Genomic DNA, 16,533 nt, shown 5'->3' with positions numbered 1-16,533 from the left:
ACAATAATCACAAAACACAAGAAACAATAACAGAAAGAAAAATCTTATTGCAACTAACTACAAAATATACAAACTACATATATGAAAATCAACCCCCCCAAAACATTCCACAAAAGACTTGAATGGATTCAATAACAAAAAAACACTCATTAAATAAAGAAAGAACAAATTAAATAACTGAATAAATATTCAGTACTCATGGCTAAACCATGTCAATATAATAAAATTGACAATATTAGCAAAATTACTTTATACTTTTAGTACTATAACAATCAAACTAACAAGATGATACTTTACAGAGCTTGATAAAATAATAAAATTAATTTGAAAAGATTAAAGACCTGTAATATTAAATTAAATGATGAAGAGAAATAAAGATGAAGGGGAAATAGCGCTTCCAGACTCCAAACTATATTATAAAGCAGTAGTCGTCAAAACCATGTAGTATCACTTACAGAATAGAGAGATGGAAATGAAACAGTCTAGACAAGATAGTTTCAAAAACAATGGAATTTAATAAAGCAGTATTTGGTGAAGTGTATAATATGTTATCTAAAGAAAAATATACCCAATTTGATTAAAAACATAGTTGGAAAAATATGAAGCAGTGTGGAAAAAATTGGGAGTTTCTTACCAACATTTTATAACATGCTCCACAACATTCTAAACACATATGTAATTTTAACATTTAAAAAAGATCATATATCTCTCACAGTATGAGAAAGAGAGGTATTCGTAACAAAATAAGAGAATTTTTTAAAAATCTTCCCTATTGGTTTACCTCCTTGAATTCAAGGTCTTTAACTAAGTTTCCTTCTTCTCACGTTATTTGGTAATTTTAGTCTTTTTTTTTTCTTTATATCCCTCTATTACTCATTTTTTGACTTCCTCCCTTTTGATGGTGGTTTCTCCAGGGCCTGGGGCTCAAAGTTGTCTCAATCTCCTCCTATACTGATCCATACTCTATCCCTTCTACTCTGAAGGGAAGGGATGACAACTGAATTCCAATCCCTTTTCCTTTAGACCTAGTGGTGTCACACACACATGCTGGCATCCTTTCCTCAGTCCTTCTGTTCTTCAACTCTCTGGTATCACAATACACTGCTACAAAGACTATGCTTCCAACTTTCCATGGAACAGGATTGAATTCTGTTACCTATGTTATGTTAGCCTATGAGTTACCTTGTGCTGCCTTGTCAGAGTATGATGGTTAGTAGAGGAGAGCTGCTAGGTAGATATGTTAGAGATTTGCCTTCTCTGTTGTTAATTCATAGCATTGCTACCTTGTTAATTTCTGTTTTCTTAGCCCATAGAAAAAAACTGAAGCTACTTATTTTATGTGAATAATATCTAATTTGAAGATATTTGAGATACAGTGAGTATTAGAGAAATAAATGTCTAATCTTCTATCTTGTTAGCCACTTGGGACTCCCTTTTCTCATGCCTTCTAATTCAATCCAACTCAATAAGCCTGTATTAAGCACAATGTGCAGTCAACCAACAAGTAACAATTACTCTATGTTCACTACTATTGTTTAGGATAAAAAAAATGTAAGAAATAAGCCCTGTCCTCGAGAGAGTTTGCCATTTATCTGCAAAGATAAGACTAATGAACATAAAATGACAACAGTAGAAAATTATGCATAACTAAATTGTATAACTACGGTGAGAGTATTAAAATTATAATTAAAATCACTGAACATAGTGATGATCAGTCATCTGAAGGTAACCAAGGTAAGTTCAGAGAGGTTTATCAATAGACAGGGTCCAAATTTTATCATAAATTCACCTTAGATAATCCTCCCAAAATATTGAAAGCCTTCTTTTTATTTTAATTGTGTCACAAGGATACTAACATCCCATTTGGGTCATCCTGTTCTGATAACCAATCATGATCAATGTCATGATCAAAGATCAATAATTAATACTGATAATAATGCTTCAATTCAATTTCTTTTATAGAAATTATTATTCATAAAATTCTGAAACTTAACTTCCATCTATTTTAATGTTATTTTTGTATTCTTTGTCAATCTGATATGAAGACTTCTCTAGAAAAAAATTATTTTACCAGTCAGAAACTCCCTGGGGCATGTTTTTAGCAAGTAGCCAATTTAGCATTGTATTGAGCTGAATCTTACTCAATAAAATAGATAAAACTCTCTACCAATCATACAGCATACAACAAAGAAATATATATATATATATATATATATATATATATATACATGTGTAGAATTATGCATGTTAAATTATCATTCTATTTGAAAACATTTAATATACTTGAAGCATCGTTGTAATTGTTCAGTTTTATGCAAACAGTTTGAATGCCTGTTAAAGAGATTTCAATTAATAGGCCTTTTTAGTTTTCTATTTAAATTGCTTTTTTAAAACTGATGTTGGCTTAATTATTAACTGCAGCTAAGATGTTTTCCATCAGGATTTTTTCTTTAATCATTAATTTCTGAAAAAACCATCTCAATATTTTATCCTCCTCACAATGGGGAACTAAATATCCTCTAGCTCTTATTAGGCAAATGAATTGTGATTTTTTAATGTAATATTTACTAGTTTAATTTCCAAAATCCAGTTCACAATTACAAAGTGGGATATTTAAGAAAATCTTGCAAATTATATGGAGATTTAGAAAATTTTCTGGCTAAATAAAAATAGTCTGACTCTAAATGCTTACTACTTGTATGAACTTGATTAAATCGTTGAAACTCCTTTGCCTCAATTTCTAGGCTAAAAGACCTGTGAGGTCTCTTCTAGCTCTAGAATATAATCTTATGATCCTATATAAAACCATCAAAATGACTTCTATAAATGGATAATATAATTTTAACAATAAAACTAAAGATATTGAATTTTAAGCATTCCTGCAAAGAGAATAAATTTAATTTACAAATTATTACATTTCCCAGAGGCCCATTGGCCTACCCTACCCTGGTATGAGTACCTAATGTAGATTCTGGAGAAAGAGACAAAGAAAATCTTTGGCACAGAGACAAAAAGAAAGGAGTAAAGTGACTTCTGATCTATGACACAGAAAAGAGAGTATTAGAAATAAAAGGAAGAATGGTAATGGGAGACCAGACAGAAGAGGCAGTCTCTTATCTGGACTCAAGGAGAAGGGGGTGAGAGACAGAGAAACAGAAACACAGAAATACAGAGAAACAAAGACAGAAGCAGACTCAAAGAGATGGGGAAGAGGCAAGACAGGGGAGACTTGAGGTACCATCTACGTCTTCCCTACATGCCCTCCCTCACTGTTTCTGGTTAGATTATGATTACATTCAATTATCTTCCCTTGCTATAATCTTGCTGAGGTTCTCTCGATTTCAAATACTCTTAATAAAATCCTACTTTCTTCTTTTCTTTTTTTTTTTTTTTTTTTTTTTTTTTTTTTTTTTATTTTTATTTAATAGCCTTTAATTTCAGGATATATACATAGGTAACTTTACAGCATTAACAATTGCCAAACCTCTTGTTCAATTTTTCACTTCTTACCCCCACCCTCCCTAAATGGCAGGATGATCAGTAGATGTTAAATATATTAAAATATAACTTAGATACACAATAAGTATACATGACAAAACATTATTTTGCTGTACAAAAGAATCAGACTCTGAATTATTGTACAATTAAGCTTGTGAAGGGAAATCAAAGATGCAGGTGTGCATAAATATAGGGACTGGAATTCAATGTAATGGTTTTTAGTCATCTCCCAGGTTCTTTTTCTGGGTATAGTTAGTTCAGTTCATTATGCTCCATTAGAAATGATTTGGTTGATCTTGTTGCTAGATGGCCTGATCCATCAGGACTAGTTCATCTATATTGTTGTTGAAGTATATAATGATCTCCTGGTCCTGCTATTTCCTCAGCATCAGTTCATTGTAAGTTCTCAGGCCTTTCTGAAATCATCCTGTTGTCATTTCTTACGAACAGTAATATTCCATAATTTTCATATACCACAATTTATTCAGCCATTCTCCAACTGATGGACATCCATTCAGTTTCCAGTTTCTAGCCACTACAAAAGGGCTGCCACAAACATTCATCATACAGGTCCCATTTCCTTCTTTATAATCTCTTTGGGATATAATCCCAGTAGTAACACTTTGGATCCAAAAGGGTATGACAGTTGATAACTTTTTGAGCATAGTTCCAAATTACTCTCCAAAATGGTTGGATTCGTTCACAACTCCACCAACAATGAATCAATGTCCCAGTTTTCCCACATCCCCTCCAACAATCTCATTATTTTTCCTGTCATCGTTAGCCAATCTGCAGGTGTGTATAGTATCTTAGAGTTGTCTTAATTTTGCATTTCTCTGATTAATAATGACTTGGAGCATCTTTTCATATGGACTGAAATGGTTTCAATTTCTTCATCTGAGGAATTGTCATGTTCATATCCTTTGACCATTTTTCAATTGGAGATAATCTTGATTTTTATAAATTAGAGTTAATTCTCATATATTTTGGAAATAGGGCCTTTATCAGAACAACTTGACTGTAAAATATATTTTCCCAGTTTATTGCTTCCCTTCTAATCTTTTCTGCATTAGTTTGTTTGTACAAAAACTTTTCAGTTTAGGTATGAATCAGAAATTTTCTATTTTGTATCAATCTGATCTCTAGTTCTGCTTTGGTCATAAAAACCTTCCCTTTCCACAGGTCTGAGGAGGTAAACTATCCTATGTTCCTCTAATTTATTAATAATTTCATTCTTTATGCCTAGGTCATGAACCCATTTTGACCTTATCTTGGTATACGGCGTTAAGTATGGATCAATGCCTGTTTCTGCATATTAGTTTCCAATTTTCCATGCAATTTTTTATCAAACAGTAAGTTCTTATCCCAAAGCTGGGATCTTTGGTTTTCAAAGACTAGGTTTGTATATTTGTTGACTAGTTTTATCCCTTGAACCTAATCTATTCCACTGATCAACTAATCTATTCCTTAGCCAATCAAAATAGTTTTGGTAACTGCTGCTCTATAGTATAGTTTTAGATCTGGTACACTAAGCCATTCCTTCATTTGATTTTTTTTTCATTAATTCCTTGAAATTCTTGACCTTTTGTTTTCCATATGAACTTTTGTTGTTATTTTTTCTAGGTCATTAAAATAGTTTTTGGGAGTCTGATTGGTATACGCTAAATAAATAGATTAGTTTAGGTAATATTGTCATCTTTATATATTTGCTCCCCTATCCAAGAGCATTTTAATATTTTTCAATTGGTTAGATCAGACTTAATTTTGTGAAAAGTGGTCTGTAATTTTGCTCATAAAGTTTCTGATTTTCCCTTGGCAAGATAGATTCCTAAATATTTTTATATTATCAATAGTTACTTTAAATGAATTTCTCTTTGTAACTCTGACTGTTGGATTTTTTAGTGATATATAAGAACTGATGACTTATGTGGGTTTATTTTATAACCAGCAACTTTGCTAAAGTTGTGGATTATTTCAATAACTTTTTGAGAATCTCTGGGGTTCTCTAAGTATACCATCATGTCATCGGCAAGGTGATAATTTGGCTTCCTCATTGCCTATTCTTATTCCTTTGAATCTCTTTCTAGCTCTTATTCTATAGCTAATGGATTTCTAATACAATATTAAATAGTAACGGTGATAGTGGGCTAAACCCTGTTTCATCAGATCTTATTAGAATGGTTTGCAGTTTGTCTCCATTACATATGATGCTTACTGATGGTTTTAAATAGATGCTGCTGATTATTTTAAGGAAAGTCCATTTATTCCTATACTCTCAAGTGTTTTTAATAGGAATGGATGTTTGGATTTTATCAAATGCTTTTTCTGCATCTATTGATGATCATATGGTTTTGTTAATTTGGTTATTGACATGGCAATTATATTGATAGTTTTCTAATATTGAACCAGCCCTGCATTCCTGGTATAAATCCTACTTGATCATAGTGTATTATCTTGGAGATGATTTTCTGTAGTCTTTTGCTAATATCTTATTTAAGATTTTACATCAATATTCATTAGGGAGATTGGTCTATAATTTTTCTTTCTCTGTTTCACCTACACCTGGTTTAGAGTATCAGTACCATGTCTGTCATAGAAGGAATTTGGTAGGACTCCTTCATTCCCTATTTTATCAAATAATTTATATAGCATTAGGCCAATTGTTCTTTAAATGTTTGGTAAAATTCACATGTAAATCCATCTGGTCCTAGAGGTTTTTTCTTAGGGAGTTGTTTAATTGCCTGTTCTATTTCTTTTCTGAAATGGGACTATTCAACAATTTACTTCTTCCTCTATTAGTCTAGGGAAGTCTGTATTTTGGAGGTAGTCATCCATTTCACTTAGGTTATCAAATTTATTGGCATAAGTTGAGCAAAATAACTCCTTATTATTTCTCTAATTTCCTCTTCATTGGTGGAAAGTTCTCCTTTTCATTTTTAAGACTACTAATTTCATTTTCCTCCCTCCTTTTCTAATCAGATTTACCAAAGGACTTATCTATTTTATTGGCTTTTTCATAGAACCAACTCTTAGTTTTATTAATTAGTTCAATAGTTTTTTTACTTTCAATATTTTAATTTCTCCTTTTAATTTTAAATTTCCAATTTAAGTATTTGATTAGGGTTTTAATTTGGTCTTTTTAGTTTTTTAGTTTGCAAGCCAATTCATTAATCTTTTCTTTCTCTGTTTTATTCAAGTAAGCCTCTAAGGATATAAAATTCCCTCTTATTACCGCTTTGGCTGCATCCCACAAATTTTGGTATGATGTCTCATCATTGTCATTATCTTGAGTGAAATTATTAATTGTATCTATAATTTGCTGCTTACCCAATCATTCTTTAAGATGGATTGTTTTAGTTTCCAATTACTTTTGGTCTATTTCCCCTAACTTTTTGTTGAATGTAGTTTTTTATTGCATCATGATCTGAAAAGAAAGCATTTACTATTTCTGCTTTCTTGCATTTAATTTTGAGGTCTTTATGTCCTAATATATGGTCAATTTTGAATAGGTTCCATGAACTGCTGAAGAAAGTATATTCCCTTCTATCTCATTCAATTTTCTCAAAGATCCAACATACCTAATTTTTCTAATATTCTATTTACTTCTTTAATTTCTTTCTTATTTGTTTTGTGGTTTGATTTGTCTAATTCTGAGGTGCATAAGGTTGAGATCTCCTACTATTACAGTTTTGTTGTCTATTTCTTCTTGCAACTCTTCTTAACTTCTCCTTTAGGAAGTTGAGTGCCATACCACTTGGTGCATATATGTTTTAATATTGATATTAGCTTCGTTGTTTATGTCCCTTTAGCAGGATGAGATTACCTTCCTTATCTCTTTTAATTAGATCAATTTTACTTTTGCTTGATCTGAGATAAGGATGGCTACCCTAACTTTTGCTTCACCTGAAGCATAATAGATTTTGCTCCAGCCTTTTACTTTTACTCATATGCATCCCCTGCTTTAAATGTGTTTCTTGTAAACAACATATTGTAGGGTTCTGACTTTGATCCAGTCTGCTATCTGCCTCCTCTTTTGGGGAGTTCATCCCATTTACATTTTACGGTTAGAATTTACAAATTGTATTTCCTGCCATCCTAATAACCCCAGATTGTGCTTTACTTATTCTTGCCTCCCCAACCCTCTTTCCCTTTAAACTTATGTACCCCTCTTGTATCCACGATACTTATCCTCTTTATAATCCCTCCCTCCCCCTTTGAGTCTTTCCCCTTCCTTCCCTTATTACTCTTTTTCTTTTCCCTTTTCCTCTCCCCTTTTAATGAGGCAGAGAGAATTTTCTCTAAAACAAATGTCAATTATTTTTCTTTGAGCCAACTCTGATGAGGTAAGATTCACACAATTTCCTCCCCTCTCTAAATTCCCTCAGATATGATAAGTTTCCTTAGCCTCTTTGTGGGATGTGGTTCCCTCTTTTATCCCTCCTTCCCACCTTATTCTGCCATCATCCCTTTTCCATATCTACTTCCCTTTTTTATGTTATATCAGTACAATCAAATTATACATGTATTCTTTTTGTATATCCACAACAAAAATAACAAGAGTTATTTTTACCTTTTCTGCATCTCTTGAGTTCTATTCTTGGAGATCAAATTTTTTTTTAGTTCTGGTTTTTTCTTCAGAAACAAATGGAATTCATTTGTTTCATTAAATGTCCATCTTCTTCCCTGGAAGAAAATGCTCAGCTTAAGCTGGGTAGTTTATTCTTGGCTGCATCTCAAGTTCTTGTGCCTTTCAGATATCATATTCAGGCCCTTCTTCCTTTAATGTAGAGCAGCAGATCTTGGAGTGATCCTTATTGTGGCACCTCGTATTTAAATGGTTTTGGTTGCTTGTAAAATTTTTCCTTAATCTTATAGTTCTGAAATTTGGCCACAATATTCCTTGGGGTTTTTATTTTAGGGTTTCTTTCAGAAGGTGTTCGATGAATTCTTTCAATGCCTATTTTACCTTCTGATTCTATTACATCTGGGCAGTTCTCTTTGATGATTTCTTGTAAAATAGTATCTAGGCTCTTTTTTTCATCATAGTTTTCAGAAGTCCAATAATCCTCAGATTATCTCTCTAGATCTATTTTCCAAGTCTGTGGTTTTGCAAGTAGATAATTCGTGGTTTTTCAGTTTGTCATTTTTGTTTTGCTTGACTGATTCTTGCTGTCTCAATGAATCATTAGTTTCAATTGTTCAGTTCTAATTTTAAAAATTATTTTCTTCAATAGCTTTTTTACTTCTTTCTGTATATGTCCAATTGAGTTTTGAATGTATTGTTTTGGTCTGTAGAATTTTTTTTCCATTTCACTAATTTTTTTTTTAGTGAATTATTTTCTTTTCAATTCACAGATCCTACTTTCTTGCGTGTTCTTTGTCTTTCCAATTCATGGATCCTACTTTCTTGCGAGTTCTTTGTCTTTTCCAAATCACAAATCCTACTTTGTAGTGAATTCTTTATTTTTTCCAATTCGTATTTCAGGAAGTTGTTGCTCTCTTGTAAGGCTTCTCTTTCCTTTCCCCATTTATCTTCTAACTCTCTTTTGAGACTTTTAATGGCCTCTTCTATGAGAGCATTCTGTAAAGGAGGACAGTCTGATGCATTTTTGCTGTTTGAGGTCTCTTCAGGTTTGCTGACCTGCTCTTTTCTGCATAGAAGCTGTCAATTGTTCTTTTCATCTTTTATTCATGTTTTAGAAAGCCTTTAGGTGGGTCTCCTAGGCAAGGGGTTACCAGCTTCCTCTGCAGAATAGGGAGAGATGTAAACCGATTTCTGGCTCCAAGGTATGGGAGTGCTCTGTGTGAGAGTTTTCCCTTCCCCCAACAGGAGGTGGATTCAGCACTGGCCAAGCTATCAAACTGCTTAGTAGGGCTGAGTGGATTATCGATTGCCCTCAGCTGGGAGACTAAGTGGTGAAGTGTCACCGCCTAGGGCCAGGAGCCTCTTGTGGGACTGTGAGTATTAGCAGCTGATCGCAGAATGCAGACAGCCACAAACTCTGCCCAGCGTCTCTGCCTGATGCAAATCGGCCCCTGGAAAAAAAAAGCTCTATGGCCCCAAGCCGAGCTCCCCCTCGCCAGATTGGAGGCTAACCTTGGCTGCGTCCTCCTGCCGTGCAGGATCACACTGCCCCAAGGAAAAGCCCCTTACTGCGGGTTGGGGCTGCGCGCTTGTGCTGAGATCTGTGCCTTCACCCTCGGTTTGAGACTCTCCTCGGAACCTAATTTCTCTCCCAGTCTGCGCCGATACCCCCCCTGGCCCCGGAACCGACCTTTTTTGGCGAGACTGCAGATTTTTTTCGGCTGGTGAGTTGTTCTACTTCTTATCTTTACAGGTGCTTAGCAGTCAAGACTATTTTGAGGCTTGATATATTATTGGTAAAGAGGGTAAGAGAAGAGCTTAGAAAGACGCGTGTGTCTTCTCCGCCATCTTGGCTCCGCCCCCCCTACTTTCTTCTTTTCAAATATTATTTTAGATTTTGTCATCTTTAAGGGTGCATCCCTCTTTTACAGACAGGTTCATTTTGATTGAGAATATCCAATTTTATGACACAAAGCTGACTTCCATGACAGTCACATAACATATTTTGGGGTCTTGTCCCTTTTTTTTCCAAATCACATTGTTTTGCCGGAAGCTTCATTATGATGTCACTCCAACTAACTGGAAAATAGTTCAACTGTCATTCAATAATTACAATATTGAGAACCTCCTACCACCTCCTAACATGCATTTTTCCATTGCCCTTTGAATTAGTTATAATTGCTTTTCTTCTGAGATTGATGTGTTCCATGACTTGCAGCCATATAGCAACCTAGTGTTAAAGAGATTTTTAAAGGTGCTAGAACTTGGACTCACTGACAGCAATGTGAGTGTTTCAAATGTATCGACATCATCATAATTAATAGCCAATGAGCAAAAAAAGCAAAAACCCAACACAGAGGATTTATGTTAGGCTGATTCTGTGGTCATTGATGACAGCCCTAAAGAACTTTGATTAATATTTCTATTTTCCCATTTGTTAAATGATACTTATAAGATTATAAATAGAGAGATGTTTCACATATATAACCTATGCCAAATTGTTGCTCTATCAGTGAAGGGAGCAGTGTGGAAAGGAAGGAAAGGAGAGAATTTGGAACTCAAATTTTCATAATATATTATCACCTCCATTTCTATTTTGAGAAGTGAAATAAGTGCTTACCCTTCAAATTTTGAAAAAGATTTTTAATTCTTTGAATACATTATGCATTTTAACATTTAGAAGATCTCTTCTCTTATAGAAAACTCTTATTATATTCCTTACCCCTCCTCTTGGCCCTCTTTAGTAAAAAGAAATTGGACAAAAGAACACAGAAAAAGAAAACTGATGAGAAAAATCTGTTTGCATCCTTTTCCTGTGTTCTATTTTTCCTAACCATAAAATTTAATAAAACATACATTTCTTGAGGATAATGTCTATTTTTCCCCTTTATCTTTAAATCTCCAGACTCTGTTGAAGTGCTTTGAACATACTTATAATAATAGCAACAAAAATAGTTAGAATTTACATAGAACCTACTTTGTTCCAGGCATCATACTAAGCATTTTACAAATATTATCTCATTTGATCCTCACAACAACCCCAGTAAGTGGTAAGAAATACGTGTTGAGTTGCAACTTCAAGTGACATTTGTAAAAGGATCCAAAATAATGTATCAATAACAACCTTTCAAGATATGTCAATTGAAGGAAATAGCATGTTGTAAGATGGCCATTTTTTATTATGAAATCTATACCTTACACTGTGGAACCAAGAATGATGAAAGCTTTCATAAATGGAAGGAAGGGCCTCCTTTCTAAGATGTTTAATGGGAGGACATATTGGGATTCACTGATCCCTGAATGAGAAAATCTATTAAAGCCATCCCTTCTCCTAGGTGCCATACAAATCTGTGTAACTTTCAGTCAGAGAAACTAGAACAAAGATTTTAGAAGCATGAGGAGCCAGAAGCAACAGCATTGCCCATGTTCCCATATATCCTTCTAGGATCACTTCATTCAGTAGTAATCACTTTTTAATCTAAAAAGAATTGCAAAAAAGAAAAAAAAACACTAAATAGGTCTAATTTGGTGCCATGAACTGAAGACTAAAAAAATATAAGACTATCAACAAGACTGCTTGAGAATTGTCTCCAGAATCTTATTGTGAATGCTTAATACAGCTTTTTGGGAGAGAGGGTTGCAGTTGACGAGACATTGGTACATGTTTTTATATAATTTTGTAACAGCAACAGCATAATGTTTCCAACTTATCTAGATAAAAATCTAAGAAACTATGCTGATAAAAATAGACACACATACACACACACATACACACATACATACCACCAATGAAATAGACCCTATTTATCTCTCTGTGCATTTCTCAAATTAAAAAAAAAAAAAAGATCCATAGAGTTATCAATTCTTCCATAAGACTTCCTCATATTGGGTATAACACTGCAGGTCTGAGCATGTACAACTATGATTTCTGCTAACTGGCCATAGCCTAGTATTTTCACACCTTTTTTGTACTAAATGGTTAGAGCGGATCACTCCACCAGAAGCTGTCACTAGGACACCTTCTTACAAAAAAAACATATTAATAACCCAGGCAGCATTAGGATTGCCTCTCAAATGATATTCTTCTATTGTTTGCATTGCAATAAAACCTTTGCAAATGTGGCCCGTTAACTTTGTATACAATTAAGCACATAGAAATGTCTAACTGTTAAGGTTGAAAAATGAATTTTCTTGTATCCAATTGGCCACAGATAATCAGTGTAATTCTAGTCTGGACAGCTCTGGAAGCCTTACAATAATTACCTGAGTAAAACAAAGCACCCGAGATTGCTCATCTAACCTGGCAAAAATGCTGTTTGCAGAAGATAACTAAAGGGGAGAGTGAAACACCAAGCTTTGCTAATAAATAGTTCTCGGAAAGATCAGCTCCCAATTTACTACTTGTACACAATGGGCCAGTTGGAACTTGTACTATGATCCAATTTGCCACAGCTCTTGTTTTGAGTCTTTGTGAAGCTGCTGGGTGAGCACAGTGGGAACAGCTCCTTCAGATCCCTTGAGTCAATCAGTGGGCTTTTGTTTCCTGCTGGTCAAAAATATCAGGTGGCTCTGAAAGTCTAATTATCAATGAAAAATTAAATTCAATACAGGATTGTAGCCACAAGTACCCCCTTCTCCTCACCCTTCCTGCCCCCTCCTGTCCTCAGGCATGAGATGGAGTATCAAGTCATCCCCCAAGATTGCAAAGTAGCAAGGAAGAAAGACTGGAACATGAAGAAGGAAAACAGGAAAATGATCAGTGATTTTTGCAAATACTGATTTCACTCTCCACTTTCTTTTTTTCCTTTCCTTTCCTTTTTTTTTCTGAATAGCATTCTCATTATTATGGATTCTCAAAAATTAGCAGTCAGTCAGGGAGTTTCTCATTAAGAATTGTTAAGCCAAGCTTATCTTTACACATTTCCATAATTTCCTGGCCTTGAGGAAGCTTATTCCCCAACAATAGGGGGAATAAACAATCAGACTAGTGGTTTACCTTTTAGGAAAATTAAAGGTAACTTTTGTTTTGGACTAATAATCCAAATAATTTGATTATTCAAATGTACATTTTTCAAAAGGTTAAAAGCTCTTGCTAACCAGTCATTCAGTTAGTGAATAAATATTTATTAAGTGTATGTACACTATATACTAAGCTAACCAAAAGATAATCTGATCTCAAAAAAAATTATCCCCTAAGGAGTAGGCAACACCTTTGGATTTGGAATGCTCATGACACTATATGCTGATAACCTGCTCAATACCCAGAGATGACAATAACCAGAGATGACAAAATAAATAGCCCATGAATCCTACAGGTCCTAGTAAGTTATGGATTTTTCCCCCCTATGTAATTTTTATTCTTCTCGTCTAAAGAGTTTGGCTATGTTGGTATATAATCATTGTTAATTCAAGGAACTAAATCTGTCATATCAAAATTTTCAGCCTGTCATCTTCTGATCAGAAAAGTAAGAAACAGTATAAATAGTATTAGCACCTTTATTATACACCAGACTAGCCAAAAGTATTATTCCAGTTATCCCAATACTAAAAATTTAAAATACTCATTAAAGACAAGGAGTCAAAGATGGAAAGCATTGATTGATAGAATAGCTGCTAAGACCTAAATATGACAAATGAGGTTTCCAGTGACTTTTCAAAATGCTATATTTGTTGCCTTGAGTTGAAAGTGGGTGTGATGGCTCTGGTTATATCACTTCAGTATTATGGTGTTGTTGAAGGGCCTTAAGTCTATGGCATAAGGCGATTAATTGACAGAACTAAGACTTTTGAATCTTTAGAATCTTGGGAAGAATGGAAGTATAGGTGTAATATATTCTTTTCTAAAATGTAATCTTCTCTGGGAGCAGCTTTCTTGGGGGGCTTCTGGAGGCGGCCTTGGTTTCAGTTCAGTAATCACCCCAAATGCAGCCAGGAATTAAAGTCCAAATCCTTTATTGTCTCCTTCAAAGTCTTGTCTCTTTTCCTGGAGCCCAGTTAGCTTTCTTAAAAGTCTATCTCACTCCTTAGTTCCAAGAGTTTCTGCCACTAGTCCTTTGCTTCTGCCAGCTTCTGCCTCCAGCTCCCTCAGAATGTCTCCAAATGCAAGGGTTTGTGCTTCAGCCTCCAGCCAGAACAAAGGTAGAAGATGGAAGGAATCTGTCTCAGCCTCCGAGAGCTTCTAGTGCTCCTGTCCTTTTGGCCCTGAGAGCTTCTCCTTATATGCCCCACACTGAGTATACACCAATCATTATATACTAGGAAACTATTATTTGTTGTAGGATTAAATCAATGCTAAACTAGATTTAACCATTGTCTCCTCAATTCCACTTAGTATCTTGTTTCAAATTTTGGCCCATAAAGTCTCCTTATAGGATTAAATCAATCATATTGAACCATGCTAAATTAGATAACTATTGTCTCTATCAATTCCACTGACTTAGCATTTTGTTTCACGTTCTGGTCCATAAAATATAGGTCCATAAATTTAGAATTTAAGGGAACTTAAGAACCATTGAATCCAATACCTTCATTTTACAGATAAGGAAACTGAGACTCATGGAGGTGACTTACCCAGGACATCACACCTAGTTAATGTGAGATTGAATTCAAACTCAGATCCTCCTGACCTTTCAAATCCAGAAGTCTACTAGACCACTTAGCTGACATCTCAGCTGTCTTCAAATACTTGAAGGACTCTGCCACCTGAAACTGAAAATAGATTTATTGTGTTTGTACCCCAGAAGATAGAACCAGGAACAATTAAGATAGATGTTGCAGAGAGAAAGATTTAGACTTGATATCAGGAAAAACTTCCTATCAAATAGAATTATACATAACTGGAATGGAATACCCTGAGCTAGAGTGGGCTCCCCCTAAAAGGAGATCTTCCAACAAAGTCTAGACCATTTGCTGAATGCTTTGCAATAAAGAGTCCTTTACAGGTGTGTTTTGGAGTGGATCATCATTGAGATGTCTTCCAATTCTAAAATACTAAATTTCTATAGCTCTGTGATCCCATAACATGATAGTTAGAAATTATCATAAGGAAAATACAAAGCTTAAATTTCTTCTTCTTGACCCTAGAATGCAGAACTAAAAGAAAATAATTACACAATGCACAAACTATGTGAAAGTTAAGTGAAAGTTAAGACACAATCAGGACTTATATAAATACAGCAGCAATATAATCTTTGCAAAAAGAAAGGAAAACATATCATTGAAATAATATTCATAATGACAAAATAAGAAAATTAATTTGAAGAAGCAAAAGGTCAAAAATTTCAAGTGAAATAATGATTTTTAAATAAAGGGGAGGAGAGCTTTCAACTGCTTCCCAAATTGTACTAGAATACACACACGCACACACATAATATATACTAGATTTAATATATATACATATATAAACATAGATTACTAGATTTAACATATTACTTGATTTAATATATATACTATTTATATTAAATACGGATTAAATATATATGTAAATCAATGAAGCAGACTAATAACTAAGACTCAGAGCACTCAGACAAATTAGTCAATGTTTAACAGAACCCAAAATGTAAATCATCCTTATTTAATAAAAAAAATACTATAAATTTTAAAAATTACTTTGATAGAAAATAAATTTAGAATGTAATATTGTACTATATACGATAACAAATTATAAATGGATACATAAGATTAAATGCAATTTACTACAAGTTATTTGAAAAATGTTCCATGAAACAAATAATGAAGTACCATTTAAAACTATTCCATAGTATAACCTCAAAATTGGCTAAAATGAAAAAATTAATAAATAAAACAATGCTTTTAAAAGGCTATTGGAAGAAAAACAGTAATGTTGTTGGTGGGACTATGAATTGATGTAACTGTTCTGATAATTCAGAATTATGCAAGAAAAGTTACTCATAGTTTCTCTGATAAAGACTTCATTTCTCAAACATATAAAAAATTGAATCAAATTTATAGAAATAAAAGCCATTCTTCATTTGATAAATGATCAAAGGATATGAACAGGCAGTTTTCAAAGTAATAAAAGCTATTTATAGTCATATTTTAAAATGCTGTAAATGACTATTGATGAGAGAAATGCAAATTAAAACAATTCTGAATTACTACCTTACTTGTGTCAGATTGGCTAGTATGAAAGAAAAGAAAAATGACAAATGTTGGAGGATAGATGGGAAGTTAAAACACTAATGTACTATTGGTAAAATTGTATATTGATTCAGCTATTATGAAGAGCAATTTGGAACTATGCCCAAAAGGCTATAAAACCATGCATCCCCTTTGACCAAACAATACCACTAATAGATCTATATTTCAACAAGATAAAAAACAAAAAGAATAAGAACCTATGTATACAAAAACACTTATAGCAGCTCTTCTAATGGTGGTGAAGAATTGAAAACTGAAAGGGATAGCCATCAACTGGGGAATAGCTTGAA

Source organism: Sarcophilus harrisii, chromosome 4, assembly GCF_902635505.1.
Source record: "Sarcophilus harrisii chromosome 4, mSarHar1.11, whole genome shotgun sequence".
Taxonomy (NCBI): Eukaryota; Metazoa; Chordata; class Mammalia; order Dasyuromorphia; family Dasyuridae; genus Sarcophilus; species Sarcophilus harrisii.
Note: the sequence above shows the minus strand (reverse complement) of the source record.